The sequence below is a fragment of the Lagenorhynchus albirostris genome, chromosome 19, assembly GCF_949774975.1.
Source record: "Lagenorhynchus albirostris chromosome 19, mLagAlb1.1, whole genome shotgun sequence".
NCBI lineage: Eukaryota > Metazoa > Chordata > Mammalia > Artiodactyla > Delphinidae > Lagenorhynchus > Lagenorhynchus albirostris.
In genome coordinates this window covers 30,234,615-30,248,750 of record NC_083113.1, presented here as the reverse complement: position 1 = coordinate 30,248,750, position 14,136 = coordinate 30,234,615, and the positions used below count along the sequence as shown (strand labels likewise).

General features: G+C 36.9%; 1 protein-coding gene across 3 annotated transcripts in view; it reads right to left on the bottom strand.

The window, feature by feature from the left end:
• The window catches only part of FTO (FTO alpha-ketoglutarate dependent dioxygenase), a 373,271-nt gene that overhangs the window by 275,326 nt on the left and 83,809 nt on the right, over positions 1-14,136 (bottom strand). The gene's annotated exons all lie outside the window — the stretch shown is intronic.

Sequence of the window (14,136 nt, the reverse complement as noted above, 5' to 3'; positions counted from 1 at the left end):
ACTGAATATAAACTGACCCAAAACATTAGACAATCCCTTATTTTTTCCCATAAGAGACTACCCTCCAAAATTTAGCCAACTTGAATGTACAAACTTTTCGAGAGAGAAATTAGTCAAAAGTCAATTATAAAATGTATTCATTTAATTACTTGCATTTAAATTATACATCATATAAAACATTAACTTAGACATAATCATTTTATTCACTCTCACATTTCAGGAAGCAATTTGCTTCACTCTTGACCTGTATCTTTAACATTAGGGTCTTTTTCTTCATCACTAGAGTCACCTTTTGAGTTATCCAATCAAACTCAAATTTAATTATCCAATCAGTTTTCCAGAACAAATCTTCCTGCCTGTATAATCTGCTTGAGACACAGCAGTTTTCGAATCCTTACCATCACTGAAACTCTCCAACCAAGCCACAGGTATCCATTTACATAACGTCAGGGTATTTGGAGAATTTATTCATCCTGTATACATTTATTTGAGATCATATCCACTTACACATTACTTTTTTTTTTTTTTATGCGGTACTCAGGCCTCTCACTGTCGTGGCCTCTCCCGTTGCGGAGCACAGGCTCCGGACGCGCAGACTCAGCGGCCATGGCTCACGGGCCCAGCCGCTCTGCGGCATGTGAGATCTTCCCGGACCGGGGCACGAACCCGTGTCCCCTGCATCGGCAGGCGGACTCTCAACCACTGCGCCACCAGGGAAGCCCCACATTACTTTTTAAAAGTGATCTTTCATCCCTAGAATAATTACTAAATGTATCTTGAATATCTTTGCTTCTTTTCTTTTCCAATTTGATAAAGAAATCTTTTCAAGCACCCACAACTAGTATTGTCTGAGGCCATTTCAAGCTACTTTGTCTTCCAAATAGTACCCATGCTGTTCAAACAAGGTAACTAAGAAACGACCCCGCATTATAAAGTACTTTATAAGGAACCAAATACATACAAGATGACACCCTCCTTATGAGGGATTTTTTTCAAAGAATATCTAACCTTATATTCAAGCATGTGTGATATGTGTGTGTGTGTATGTGGCATATAAATAGCATATATATATGTGTGTACACAGACACACATACACATAGAAATCACCTATATACTACAGAAATTTTCTGAAAGAAAAAAACAGAAAAGGCAGAAACAAATAAAACTGCAGTACAATATGTTATTCAGGCTGTTGTCAGCCATTAAGGCACTTTTATAAGAATTAGAAAATGGTGTGTCTTACTCTGGGTTGATGCCCCCCTACTCCCTACAGCATGACTTGGAGAACACAAACTGGATTTTAGCCCCAACCTGTCCCAATGGGCACTGTCTTTATGCAGTGAACAACCTGCTCAACCAGACATGGTGGCCCTGAGAATCATCCTCTCCCATCTCTGGGCAGCCTTCTCACACTAACCCATCACAGAGTAGTCCAGAGCAAATACCCCTTCAGGCAGAACTCAAGTCCTTTCTGGATCTTTTTTATAATTATCCAAAGTGAATAAAGAAAAAAGGGAATAGAAAAATGGCAACCAGTTGACCTAAGAGAGGCAAAAGAGTACACTTTACTCTAATGCAAAATTCTAGTCTGTTTATATAATTAAAGCTTTCTGCTTTGCCTAAAAGGTACTTTCTCATCTGTAATGATAAGACTGGCTTACCAGTTAAACTATGAAGAATCTTCCTTTACAAAGGACCCATAATACTAACACAAACCATTGGTTTATATAAATCATTGGTTAAGAGGTTTATCTGTTTTCCACATTAGTCATTATTTGGGACACAGAAAGAACTAACGATGTTTTCATGCCTATACTTGCACATTTATGCAGTCCATCACAAACTTAATCAAAACCTACACCTCAATTTTCACTTCAGGTTCAGGAAAGCCTGCATTTTCCTATGAATCTTTTACCAGTCCTTTCTATAGACAGAACACTTACATGCCCCCCAAAAAGTTTTAATGTTTAAAAAGATGTTAAAGGCTTGAACAATTGAAATGCACATGATCTCTCAGACTTTGAGATGGCTCCACCTTACAAATACCACCTTAAAATCTCTTCAGGAGAGTCCATAAAGCTAATCTGCATATAATAGGGAACACAAAGGTACAGATTTCTATTAGGAATTACGTATTCCACCTTGACCAGATTAAACAGCAAGAGACCTGTCCCAAAGATGAACAAGCACCACTGGAGGCTGAAATTCCACTTATAATAAATACTTCAGTAAAATTATTATAAAAACAACCACTTCTCGGCTCAGTTGAGGTCCAGTGCATCAGACAGACAGAAAACATCATAACCTGTAAGGCTGTATCAAGAGGATAAAATTCCTTTTTATATATATAGTAGTCTGTATCTGTTAATCTCAAATTCCAAATTTATCCCTCCTCCTCCCTTTCCCCTTTGCTAACCATAAGTTTGTTTTCTATGACTGTGAGTCTATTTCTACTTGTAAATAAGTTCATTTATATCATTTTTTTAAGATTCCACATCTAAGTGATATCATATGATGTTTGTCTTTCTCTGTCTGACTTCACTTAGTATGACAATTACTAGGTCCATCCGTGTTGCTGCAAATGGCATTATTTCATTCTTTTCTTATAGCTAAGTAATAATCCATTGTGTGTGTGTATATATATATTTATATATTATATATACACATATACATATATATACACCACATTTTCTTTATCCATTCATCTGTTGATGGACACTTAAGTTGTTTCCATGTCTTATTATTGTAAATAGTGCTGCTATGAACACTGGGGTGCAGGTATCCGAAAGGATAAAATTCTACAGGAATGTTCCTACCATAGAGCAAGCAGAATATAACTGGTCTTTTTCCACTGGGAATTTTAATTTTAATACTGTGAGCATTGTTATATCTCTATGACAGGAGAGAACGGGGTCAGGAAATCACTCAACTGAAGGCCATACAGATGAAATCTGCTCTGTACATCAACATTCACAACCTGTAATTCTACTGATTAACTAATGAGATCAATTATATATAGCACTATTTATCAACTTAAAAAGAACCTTTGGTCATATTTGCCTTGGTGAAGTCAATCAGGAATGATTATTAGATTAAACTGGTAGTTCATGAACATCACACATTTCTTAAAAATTAAGATTGCTTTATAAAAAGGCATAGTCACTTTGAGCATAACTGTAGAGAAACAAGTCCTCTCATACTCATGAGTGCACAAGGGTACAATTCCGATGCAGGGCAACTGACAACTCCTATCGAAATTCAAATGCATTCCCTTTGATCCCAAAATCCTACTTCTAAGGATTTTAATTTCTTACTTGTACCATGTTCTGAAGAATGTATGTACAAGTTTACTCACTGGACCACTATTTGTAGACCAGAAGCTTGGAAACATATTAAAAACCACTTAGTTGCATACTTAAAAGGTTGAATTTTATGGTGTGTGAATTATATCCCAACTAAAAAAAAAAAAGATTAGAAACAGTGCCAGTGTCCATCCACAGAAGATGGTTAAATAAATGCTGGTACATCCACGCAATGAAATACAAAGCAACAGTAAACAAGACCGAGGAGGCTCCCTTTCGTGAAACAAAGAGCTCTCCAGGACACATGGGGAAGTGAAAGGCAAGGGAAAGAATATCTGCTTGTATTTGCATAAAGAAACATAAAGGACATGTGACAAACTACTCAAGTGGTTCTCTCTCAGGGGCAGAGGTGGGAAACAACTAGAAGGGGCCAGGGATGGAGTAAGGCTATACAAAGTATTTCCTTTTGTATTGTTTTGATTTTTGAACTCTGTAAACATATTGCCTATTTAACATATTACCAATTATCAACTCAAGTGTATTACCTATTAATTCTTCACGTGGAATTCAGTACAAAGATGAAGATGACATGACATGATTTTTGGCTTTATATTAGATAGTGCATACTTTTGTGATGTATGCTAAAGTATTTCGGGGGTAGACTTGTAGACTAGCACAGTAAAGAGTGAAGAGGGGGAAGAGAAACAGCTCTGACAATTTCTTTGTGTCAAATGTCAAGCCGTCAGTAAACACACACGACATTCAAATGCACTCTGGAGTGGAGGCAGAAGGCACTCGTGTTTGACTGTCAGATCTGGCTAACTGCTGCTCCTCCGCCTGAGATGCAGATAAATCCACACAGCTGGGCCTTACAGCACACTGCTCTGCTCACAGCTTCTTTGCTGTCACCCTGGTGTCAAATACATCAAGCTGTTCACACATGCCACACAGAAAGCCGGAGGGAGTGCAAAGTCTCAGCTCTCCCACCTGCAGGAGGAGCTCTGAAGACCCCTCCATGAGGGCTACAACCACCTCCGTAGCTCCTGCAAGGAACGGGTACACAGACACAAGGCCTTAAGTAAAACACATTGCAACTCAAAACCATAAAGGTTGGATGTCAGAAACTTTAACCCTAATAAGCTTCTGACTCACTGTGAAAAGTTAAGCTGTATCTGAGCTTCCATACCTTGTCAAATAGGCATATAGCTTGCGAATCTTACAGGTATTACCTAAAAAGATTAACTGGATCATGACTCATAATGTGAAGGTGTATCTTCACAGATGAAGTGTATTTTCCATCCCACTGCTGTCTCTTCAGCCTTGTCAGATTATGCTAACAGCCCCTATTCTTTATCCATTTTTCATTTTCCACATAATTTTTAAACTATGAATCATATTTTGTCAGGTTCATTAAAAAATTAATTTTGTCTGAGTCTTCAAAATATAATCACAAATAAAGGCTTATGAATGTTCAATATAAAAATAAGCACCTGATCTTCTGAGGGTTTCAAATAATAAGTAGGAAAACTGACCTAGTCCTTGGGAAGAGCATAAGTAAGGGAAATCTCCCCAAGGAAGACACATCAAAACTAATACCAGAAAGATGAGTGAGAAGTAGTTAAGCCAAAAGAAGTATAAATAAATATTTCATATACCCATATTCCATATTTGCTTTTAAAAAGAAAAAAACAGTATCTCAACAAAGAGCATTCGCTTTCCTTTACTCACTGAAAATACGGCACGGTAAAAATAAACAATTTGGAGGGAAGAGTAGAATTTGTATCCCGACTCTATCACTTCCTAGATGTGGTACCACACCTGAATCAACCTCTCCAAACCTCACTTTACTCATCTGTAAAACCCTGTTTCACAGGGTGTTGTGAAGATGAAATAAAATTAATCATATATATTAGTGCATTTTATAAACTATAAACTATGCAGATATTAAGAAAATGGCATTCAAATGGAGGAAGGGGTCTATAACAAAGCATGAGCATCTAAGAAGCCTAACTGTTAGTTCTAACACCAGTACTACCAGCGTAAATATATGATTTGGGACTGGTGTATCTCCCTGTGATGTATAAATGAAGTAGTACATGTAGAGATCTAAGACCATTGCCAAGTACATAAAAAAACCCTCAATACACTTTGGCAACCACTTGCTACTGTTATTTACCCATGTCTGAAAAGGACAGTTTTATTTATTAGTTGTGAATTATTTATAAGCAATCCTATGTGTAACCCATCAAATTATACTTTATGCCATGTACATAAGAAATTCAGACATTAATTTCCCTGGGTGAACTACAGCAGAACTGTATAAAAACTCTCCATAAAACTTTATATATATAAAATGCCTCGATTAACTACACTGGTGATAAAAATAAAAATTATTGTGAAAGTTTAGAACAGATGAAGAAACAAAGGCCCATCCAGAGATACAAAGTGGCTGGCAAAAATTACACTACTAGTCACAACTCATAATCTCATTCCCTAAGTATAAAGGTAATTTCCACTACACTCCACCACACAACCCTGAAACAAGAGAAATCTGATCTTTCAAGAAGTGTTCAATCTTTCACTTTAAAAAAAACACATATAAATGTAAACACTTTAAGTAATTTTAATTAAAATCAATCCTATTTTTTAAACTTAAAACCAATGCTTATAACCACTACTTCTGGACTCTCAAGTCCTGGCTGCTTTGGTAGCTCTACAATGTCTTCAAGAATTTTTTTTTTTAGCATTTCTTGTTCAGTTCTTAATAATGGGAGCCTATGCTGTAGTAGACCAAAAATCCAGTTAGAGTGAAAAAAAACTCATAATCCACAAATCAGGAAGAATTCTCAGGAGGATTTTGCCTCAATAGTGGTATAAAATTAGCCCTGGACTACTGCTCTATTCCTTTATAAACAGCTTAAAAGTAAGACTGAAAAGATCAAACTAATCAAAAACTACAAGGCATGGAAAGGAAGACAAGACTATAAGGCAAGGTAATATGAGTGATAATGAAGAGAAAAATCAGTCAATTGGAACCGACCCCAAAATGGCACAGATGACAGAATTAGGAGACAAGTACATTAAAAATAGTGACATAACTGTAGTTCATAAGTACAAGAAGTTGGGAAAAGACTGAACATGGCTAATAGAGAAAAAGAAATTAAACTTCCAGACAGGAAAACCACAATGTCTGAGATGAAATATAATATATTGGATAGGATTCAAAACAGGTTAGATATCACAAAAGAAAAGAATAGTGAAAACAAGACATAGCAGTGGAAATTATCCAAATGGAAACACAGGCAAAAAATAATTATTAAGAGTATCAGTGAGCTGTGGGATGACTTTAAGCAGTTTAATACATATGATTAGAGTCATCAAAGAGGAGGAGAAAGAATGGGAGAAAGAAAAATACTGCCCAAGAATTTTCCATATTTGATGAAAACTATAAATCCACAGATTCAAGTTGTTCAAAGAACTACACACACACACACACACACACACACACACACACACAAAATGAGGAAATAACACTAAGGCACAATATAATCAAATTACTTAAAATCAGTGAAAAAGAGAAAATCTTTAAAGCAGTCAGAGAAAAAGAAATAGTAAGTACACAGGAACAGATCATAACATGAAATATCTCATGGAAAGCATGTTACCCAAAGATAGTGAAGAAACATTTTCAAATAACTGAGAGAAAAAAAAAATTTGTCAAACTAGGTTTCTATCCCAAGCCAAAACATCTTCCAAAAACAAAGGCAAAATAAATACTTTTTCAGATATATAAAAGTAGAAATTCAACACCAGCAGCGCTTCATGGTAAGAAATGATAAAGGAAGACCATCAGATAGGAAGAAAATGATACTAGATAAATCTGAGTCTTCACAGGGGAATAAAAAGCATCACACATAATAACTACATTTGAAATAGAAAAGACTTTATTCCTTACTATATAATCTTTATAAAAGACAACTATTTAAAGCAAAAATAATAGTACACTGCTGGGTTTATAATATATGTAGAAGTGAAACATGTAATAACAATAACACAACAGTTAAAACAGAGCGGAAGTATATTGTAAGATTCTTAAACTACATGTGAAGTGCAATAGTACTACTTCAAGGAAGAATCTATTAAGATAAAGATGGATACTAGAAATCCTAAAACAACCATAATATAATAACAAAGAGTTATAGGAGACTAGCCAACAAGGGAGATAAAACAGAATCATGAAAAATCAAACCAAAAAAACAGAAATAGAGAATAAAAGAGAACAAAGGGCAAAAAGTAAACTGGTAGAATTAAATCCAACCATATAAACAATCACATTTAATGTAAACAGTCTAAACAATTCAGTTAAAAAGAAGAGACTGTCAGATTAAATTCTAAAAATCAATATCCAACTATATCCTGCCTATAAGATATTGACCTCAAGAATAAAGAAACAAATAAATTAAAAGTAATAGGATGGACACAACAACGTGAATGTACTTAATGCCACAAAACTGTACACTTTAAAAAGTCTTATGCATATTTTATCACAATAAAAAATATTTTAAAAAGTAAAAGGATGAAAAAAAAATATTTACCACAGTAATACTAATCAAAAGAAAGTTGAAGTAGCTATACTGACACTAGACAAAATAGACTTCAGAGCAAAAAATATTATTAGAGGCAAAAAGAGTCATTTCACAATCATAAAGGAATCAATTCATCAAGAGAACATACCAGTCTTAAATATCTATGCAACTAATAACAGATCTATCAAATACATTAAGCAAAAATTGATAGACTAGCAAACAGAAATATGCTTGACCGTTGAACAACACAGGGGTTAATCCACATATAACCTAGAGTCGGCCTTCTGTATCCGCGGTTCCTCCGCTTCCAGATTTAACCAACCAAGAATCATGTAGTACTATAGTATTTGCTGTTGAAAACTATCCACGTTATAAGTGGACCCACACAGTTCAAACCCATGTTGTTCAAGGGCCAACAGTAGATGATTCCACAATTACAGTCAATATCACCCCTCTCTCAATATGCTAGAACAAGTACTCGGAACACTTAGTAAGAATACAGAACAACACCATAAACTAACTTGACCTAATTGACATTTATATAACAGTTAACCAAACAGCAAAATACACATTTGTTTCAAATACACGTAGAACATTTGCCAAGATAGACCATATCTTGATATCACTATATTTAAAAGGATTCAAATCATTAAAAAAAACATGTTGCCTGGGGGAGAATGATGTCAGGAACATGGCCGAGTAAGACGTCACTTGATTGTATGCCCCCCCTCAACAAAAACAATTTGGCATCCAACCACAGACAAAAGTGCCTTCTGTGGGAGTTGTGTGATCCAGCACCACACTCCAGGGACCCAGGAGAAGTCTTGTCAACCTGTGAGTCAGGAAATAGGCATACAGACCTCAATCCCAGCTGTGGCCCCTGAAATGGCCCAGGAATGGGCCCCAGCTCCTCTCAGCCAAGGTCCAGGAGGCCCTGGAGAACACCGACTTAGACAATCACCCACAGAAAAGAAAGCCTTTGTGGAAGTCGAGGAGTTCAGTGGAGAAGTTCCAGCACAGTGTTTGAGCACAAATATCCAAGAGTGGACACACTGGAGAGAGTAAGAGGAATGGTTTGACGTACCAACATCACCCCTCCCACAAGGGAGCACAGCTCAGTGCTAAGAGAATCCGTCTTGGCCTGAGATTTCTCCCACAGTAAAAAGTGAAACCGTGTGAGTGGGTAGCCAGCTCCTCCAGCTGTGTGGGATGCTACCAAAGAGGCACATTTCTCTCTCACTTAATCATGAGCTGCATGACTGGGGTCGGGGGGAGGAGGGGGAGCGTGAGAGGCTGAGAGAACAGCAGCCAGGGATTGGAATGAATGTATTAAAGGGACATATATCCTATTAACCACATCATGGACTCCATCAAGGGGCCCACTCACAAGACACTAGGGTTGTCCCATCTGCTGATCCCCCAACTGGACCATGGGCACTGCCAGTTCTCCATAAGCTTCACTCACAAACACTCCCATTCTCCCATTCTGTGGCAGGTATGCACACTCCTGATGGTGGTGAGAGCAAGCTTTTTCATGCTCTCTAGTGAGCATGCTCAGAAAGCCATTCTGAATCTGTGGAACAGAGAGAGACCACAAATCTGAGCATTCAGCACTGCCTTTGGAAAAGCAAAAGGGAGGCTGTCAGTACTCAGCCTGGTGCTTTGCAGGACTAAGAGAAGGTATACAAGCTTAAGAATTCTCCCACAAGAGGGAGCAAGAAATGTGGGACAGGGGTATCCAAGAAGGTTTGAGAGAGCCTCAGAATACCTATCATGGCAAACAGTAGGAATTTCCCTCTGGAAGTCACTCAGTTAAGACTAGAGGAAGTGAGTGCTGCTTCAAATGCAAAGACAGAAAATGTAAGACTTCAAGGAATATGAAAAATCAAGGAAACAGGACACCATCAAAGGATAGCAATAGGGCTTCCCTGGTGGTGCAGTGGTTGAGAGTCCGCCTGCCGATGCAGGGGACACGGGTTCGTGCCCCAGTCCGGGAAGATCCCACATGCTGCGGAGCGGCTGGGCCCGTGAGCCATGGCCGCTGAGCCTGCGCGTCCGGAGCCTGTGCTCCGCAACGGGAGAGGCCACAACAGTGAGAGGCCCGCGTACTGCAAAAAAAAAAAAAAAAAAAAAGGATAGCAATAATTTTCCAGTAACTGACTCCAAAGACATGGAGGTCTATGATTTGCCCAATAAAGAATTCAAAACAGTTGATTTAAGGAAGCTCAATAAGCTACAAGAACATACAGAAAGACAATTCAAAGAATTTAGGAAGAAAATTCACAAACAAAATGAGAAGTTAAACAAAGAGACAGGAATGATAAGAAACCAAACAAATTATGGAGCTGAAAAATACAGCTGAATGTATGAAATTATGAATGAAATAAAAAGTGCAACAGAGAGTATCAACAGCAGAATGGATTAAACAGAAGAAAGAATCTGTGAAGAGAAAACAGGACTTTTGAAATTATCGGGTCAGAGGAAAGCAAAGAAAAAAATGAAAAAGAGTGAAGAAGGCCTACGTGAACTACAAGATACCATCAAGAGAAGCAGTCTGTGAACCTCTGGAGTCCAAGAAGGGAAAGAGAGGGAGAAGGGGGCAGAAAGCGTATTTAAAGAAATAATAGCTGAGAACTTCCCAAATATAGGGAAGGATCTGGCCATCCAAATTCATGACACTCATAGGTCCCCAAACAAATTCAACCCCAAAAGATCTAACCCAAAATACAATGCAATAAAACTGTCAAAACTCAAAGACAAAAAAGAGAATCTCAAAAGCAACAAGAGAAGCCTATTACCTACAAGGGAACCCCCATAACGCTGTTGGATTTTCAACAGAAACTTTCCAGACCAGGAGACAGTGGGATGATATATTCAAGGTGCTGAAAGAAAAAAACTACCAACCAAGAATTTATTTGGCAAAGTTGTCCTTTGAAAATGAAGAAAAAATAAAGACTTTCCCAAACAAACAAATGCTGAGGGAATTCATCTTTATGAGGTCTGCCTTACAAGAAATGCTGAAAGGAATTCTGTAAGCTGAAATGAAAGGACACTAAATTAATAACACAAAAATATACGGAAATATACAATACACTGATAACATACATAGTAAAAATCAAAACTCTGATACTGTAACATGGTGATGTGCTAACCACTTATCTCTAATATAAAGACTGAAATAGTTTAGTAAACATATTTTTTAAACTATACCTACAATAATTTACTAATGAATACACAATACAAAGAGAGGCAAATTTTGACATCAGAAAAATAAAAGGGAGGAATAAAAGGGTAGTCTTTATATGCAACTATCAGCATAAGATAGATTGTTACATCTATAAGATGTTTTATGTAAACCTCATATTAACCATAAAGCCAAACCCTACAGTTGATACACAAGCATGAAGAGAAAGGAATCAAAGCATACCACTGGAGAAAATCATCAATTCACAAAGGAAGACAGCAAGAGAGGAAGAAAAGAACAAGGGCACTACAAAATAGCCAGAAAACAATTTAAAAGATGGCATTGGTAAGTCCCTTCCTATTACTAATCATTCCCAATGTAAATGGAGGGGCTTCCCTGGTGGCGCAGTGGTTAAGAATCCACCTGCCAATGCAGGAGACACAGGTTCGAGCCCTGGTCCGGGAAGATCCCACATGCTGCGGAGCAACTAAGCCCATGCGCTACAACTACTGAGCCTGCACTCTAGAGCCTTTGAGCCACAGCTACTGAAGCCCGCGCACCTAGAGCCCGCGCTCCACAACAAGAGAAGCCACCACAGTGAGAAGCCCACGCACCGCAACAAAGAGTAGCCCCCGCTTGCCGCAACTAGAGAAAGCCCGCGCACAGCAACGAAGACCCAACACGGCCATAAATAAATAAATAAATTTTAAAAAATAAATAAATAAATGTAAATGGATCAAATTCTCCAAACAGAAGACACAGAGTAGCCAAATGGATTAAAAAAAATACAATACACAACTCTTTGCTGCCTACAAAAGACTCACTTAAGATTTAAGAACACAAAAAGAGAGCTATACTTAGGGTATAGGGTAGCTATACTTAGATGAAATAGACTTTAACTCAAAAGCAGCAATAAAAGATAAAGAAGGTCATTATACCATGATAGATGGGTAAATTCATCAAGCTGATATAACAATCATAAATATATATATACCCAACATTGGAACACCTAAATATATTAAACAAATACAGTCGTCCCTCAGTACCCATGGGAGATTGGTTCTAGTACTCATCTCAGAAACCGAAATCCAAGTATGCCCAGTCCCACAGTTGGCTCTCTGTACTCATGGGTTCCACATCCAGAGATTCAACCAACCACAAATTACAAATTTAGTACACAATCCATGCTTGGTTGAATCTGTGAATGCAGAACCCATGGATATGGAGGGCTGATTGTATATTTACTGAAAAAAATCTGCATAAAAGTAGACCTGTGCAGTTCAAATCCATGTGGTTCAAGGGTCAACTGTACTAACAGATCTGAAGAGAAAAACAGACAACAATTCAATAATAGTGGGGACTTCAGTACTGCACTTTCAACAACAGGTTATCCAGACTGAAAATCAGTAAGAAAACGTTGGACATGAACTATACTTTAAGTATACTTTAATACTTAACATACATATACAGAGCATTCCATCCAGAATACATTCTTCTCAAGTGCACAAAGAACATTCTCCAGGACAGATGTATGGTAGGCCATAAAACAAGTCTTAGCTAATTTAAGAGGACTGAAATCATACCAAGTATCTTTTCTAACTACAATGGTATGAAACTGGAAAGCAGGAACAGAAGGAAAGTTGGAAAATACACCAACATGTGCAAATTAAAAAACAGACTCCTGAACAACCAATAGATCAAAGAAGCTATAAAAAGAGAATTTTAAAACTATCTTGAAACAAACAAAAATGGAAACTCAACATACCAAAACTTATGAGATGCAGGAGAAGCACTTATGAGAAGGAAGTTTATAGTGATAAATGCATACATTAAGAAAACAAAAAGCTCTCCAATAAACAACTTAACTTTACCCCTAAAGGAACTAGAAAAAGAATGAACTAAGCTCAAGTTAGCAGAAAGAAAGAAAGAAAGGAAAGGAAAGGAAATAACCAAGATCAGAGCAGAAATAAATGAGAGACAAGAAAAGAAAAAGAAACAAAAAGAATCAATAAAACCACACGGTTTTTTTAAAATAGATGCTAAATTGACAAACTTTTAGCTTACTAAGGAAAAAAGAGAGAAGATGTAAATAAAATTATAAATGAAAAAAGAGAAATTACAAATAATAACACAGAAATACAAAGGATCGTAGAACTACTAAGATTAATTATATGCCAACAAACTGAATAACACAGAAGTGGATAAATTCCTAGAAACATTCATCTACCAAGATTGAACCATGAAGAAATAGAAAATCTGAACAGACCAATAACAACAAGTAAGGAGACTGAATGAGTAAACAAAAACCTCCCAACAAATATGATTTCACTGGTGAATCAAACATTTAAAGAAGAATTAATGCACTTCAACTCTCGCAAAAATTAAAGAAAAAGGAACACTCCCAAACTCATTATTAGCAAACAGCACATTAAAAAGATCATACACTATGACCTAATAGGATTTACCCCTCAGATGCAAGGATGGTTCAGCATATGCAAATCAATAAATGTAATACACCACATTAACAGAATAAAAGATAAAAATTATATGATGATTTCAATAGATGCTGAAAAAGCATTTGACAAAATATAACAGCCCTGCATTATAAAAACTCTTCAAAAAATTGGGTATAGAAGGAATGTACCTCAACAGAATAAAAGCCATATAGGACAACCCCACAGCTACATCATACTAAAGGTTCAGAGCTTTTCTTCTAAGATCATGACAAGGGTACCCACTCTCGCCACGCCTATTCACAGCATGATACTAGAAGCCATAGCCAAAGCAATTAGGCAAGAGAAAGAAATAACAGACATCCAAATCGAAAAGGAAGAAGTAAAGCTGTCTCTGCAGATGATATGATCTTATGTACAGAAGATCCTCAACACTCCACCAGAAACTGTTAGAACTAATAAACAAATTCTGTAGGGTTGCAGGATAAAAAATCAACGCACAGAAATCTATAGTGCTTCTTTACACTAACAATGAAGTATCTGGAAAATAGGAATAAACGTAACCAAGAGAATCCAAAAATAGTCCATCCTATTTATGGTCAATTGCTTTT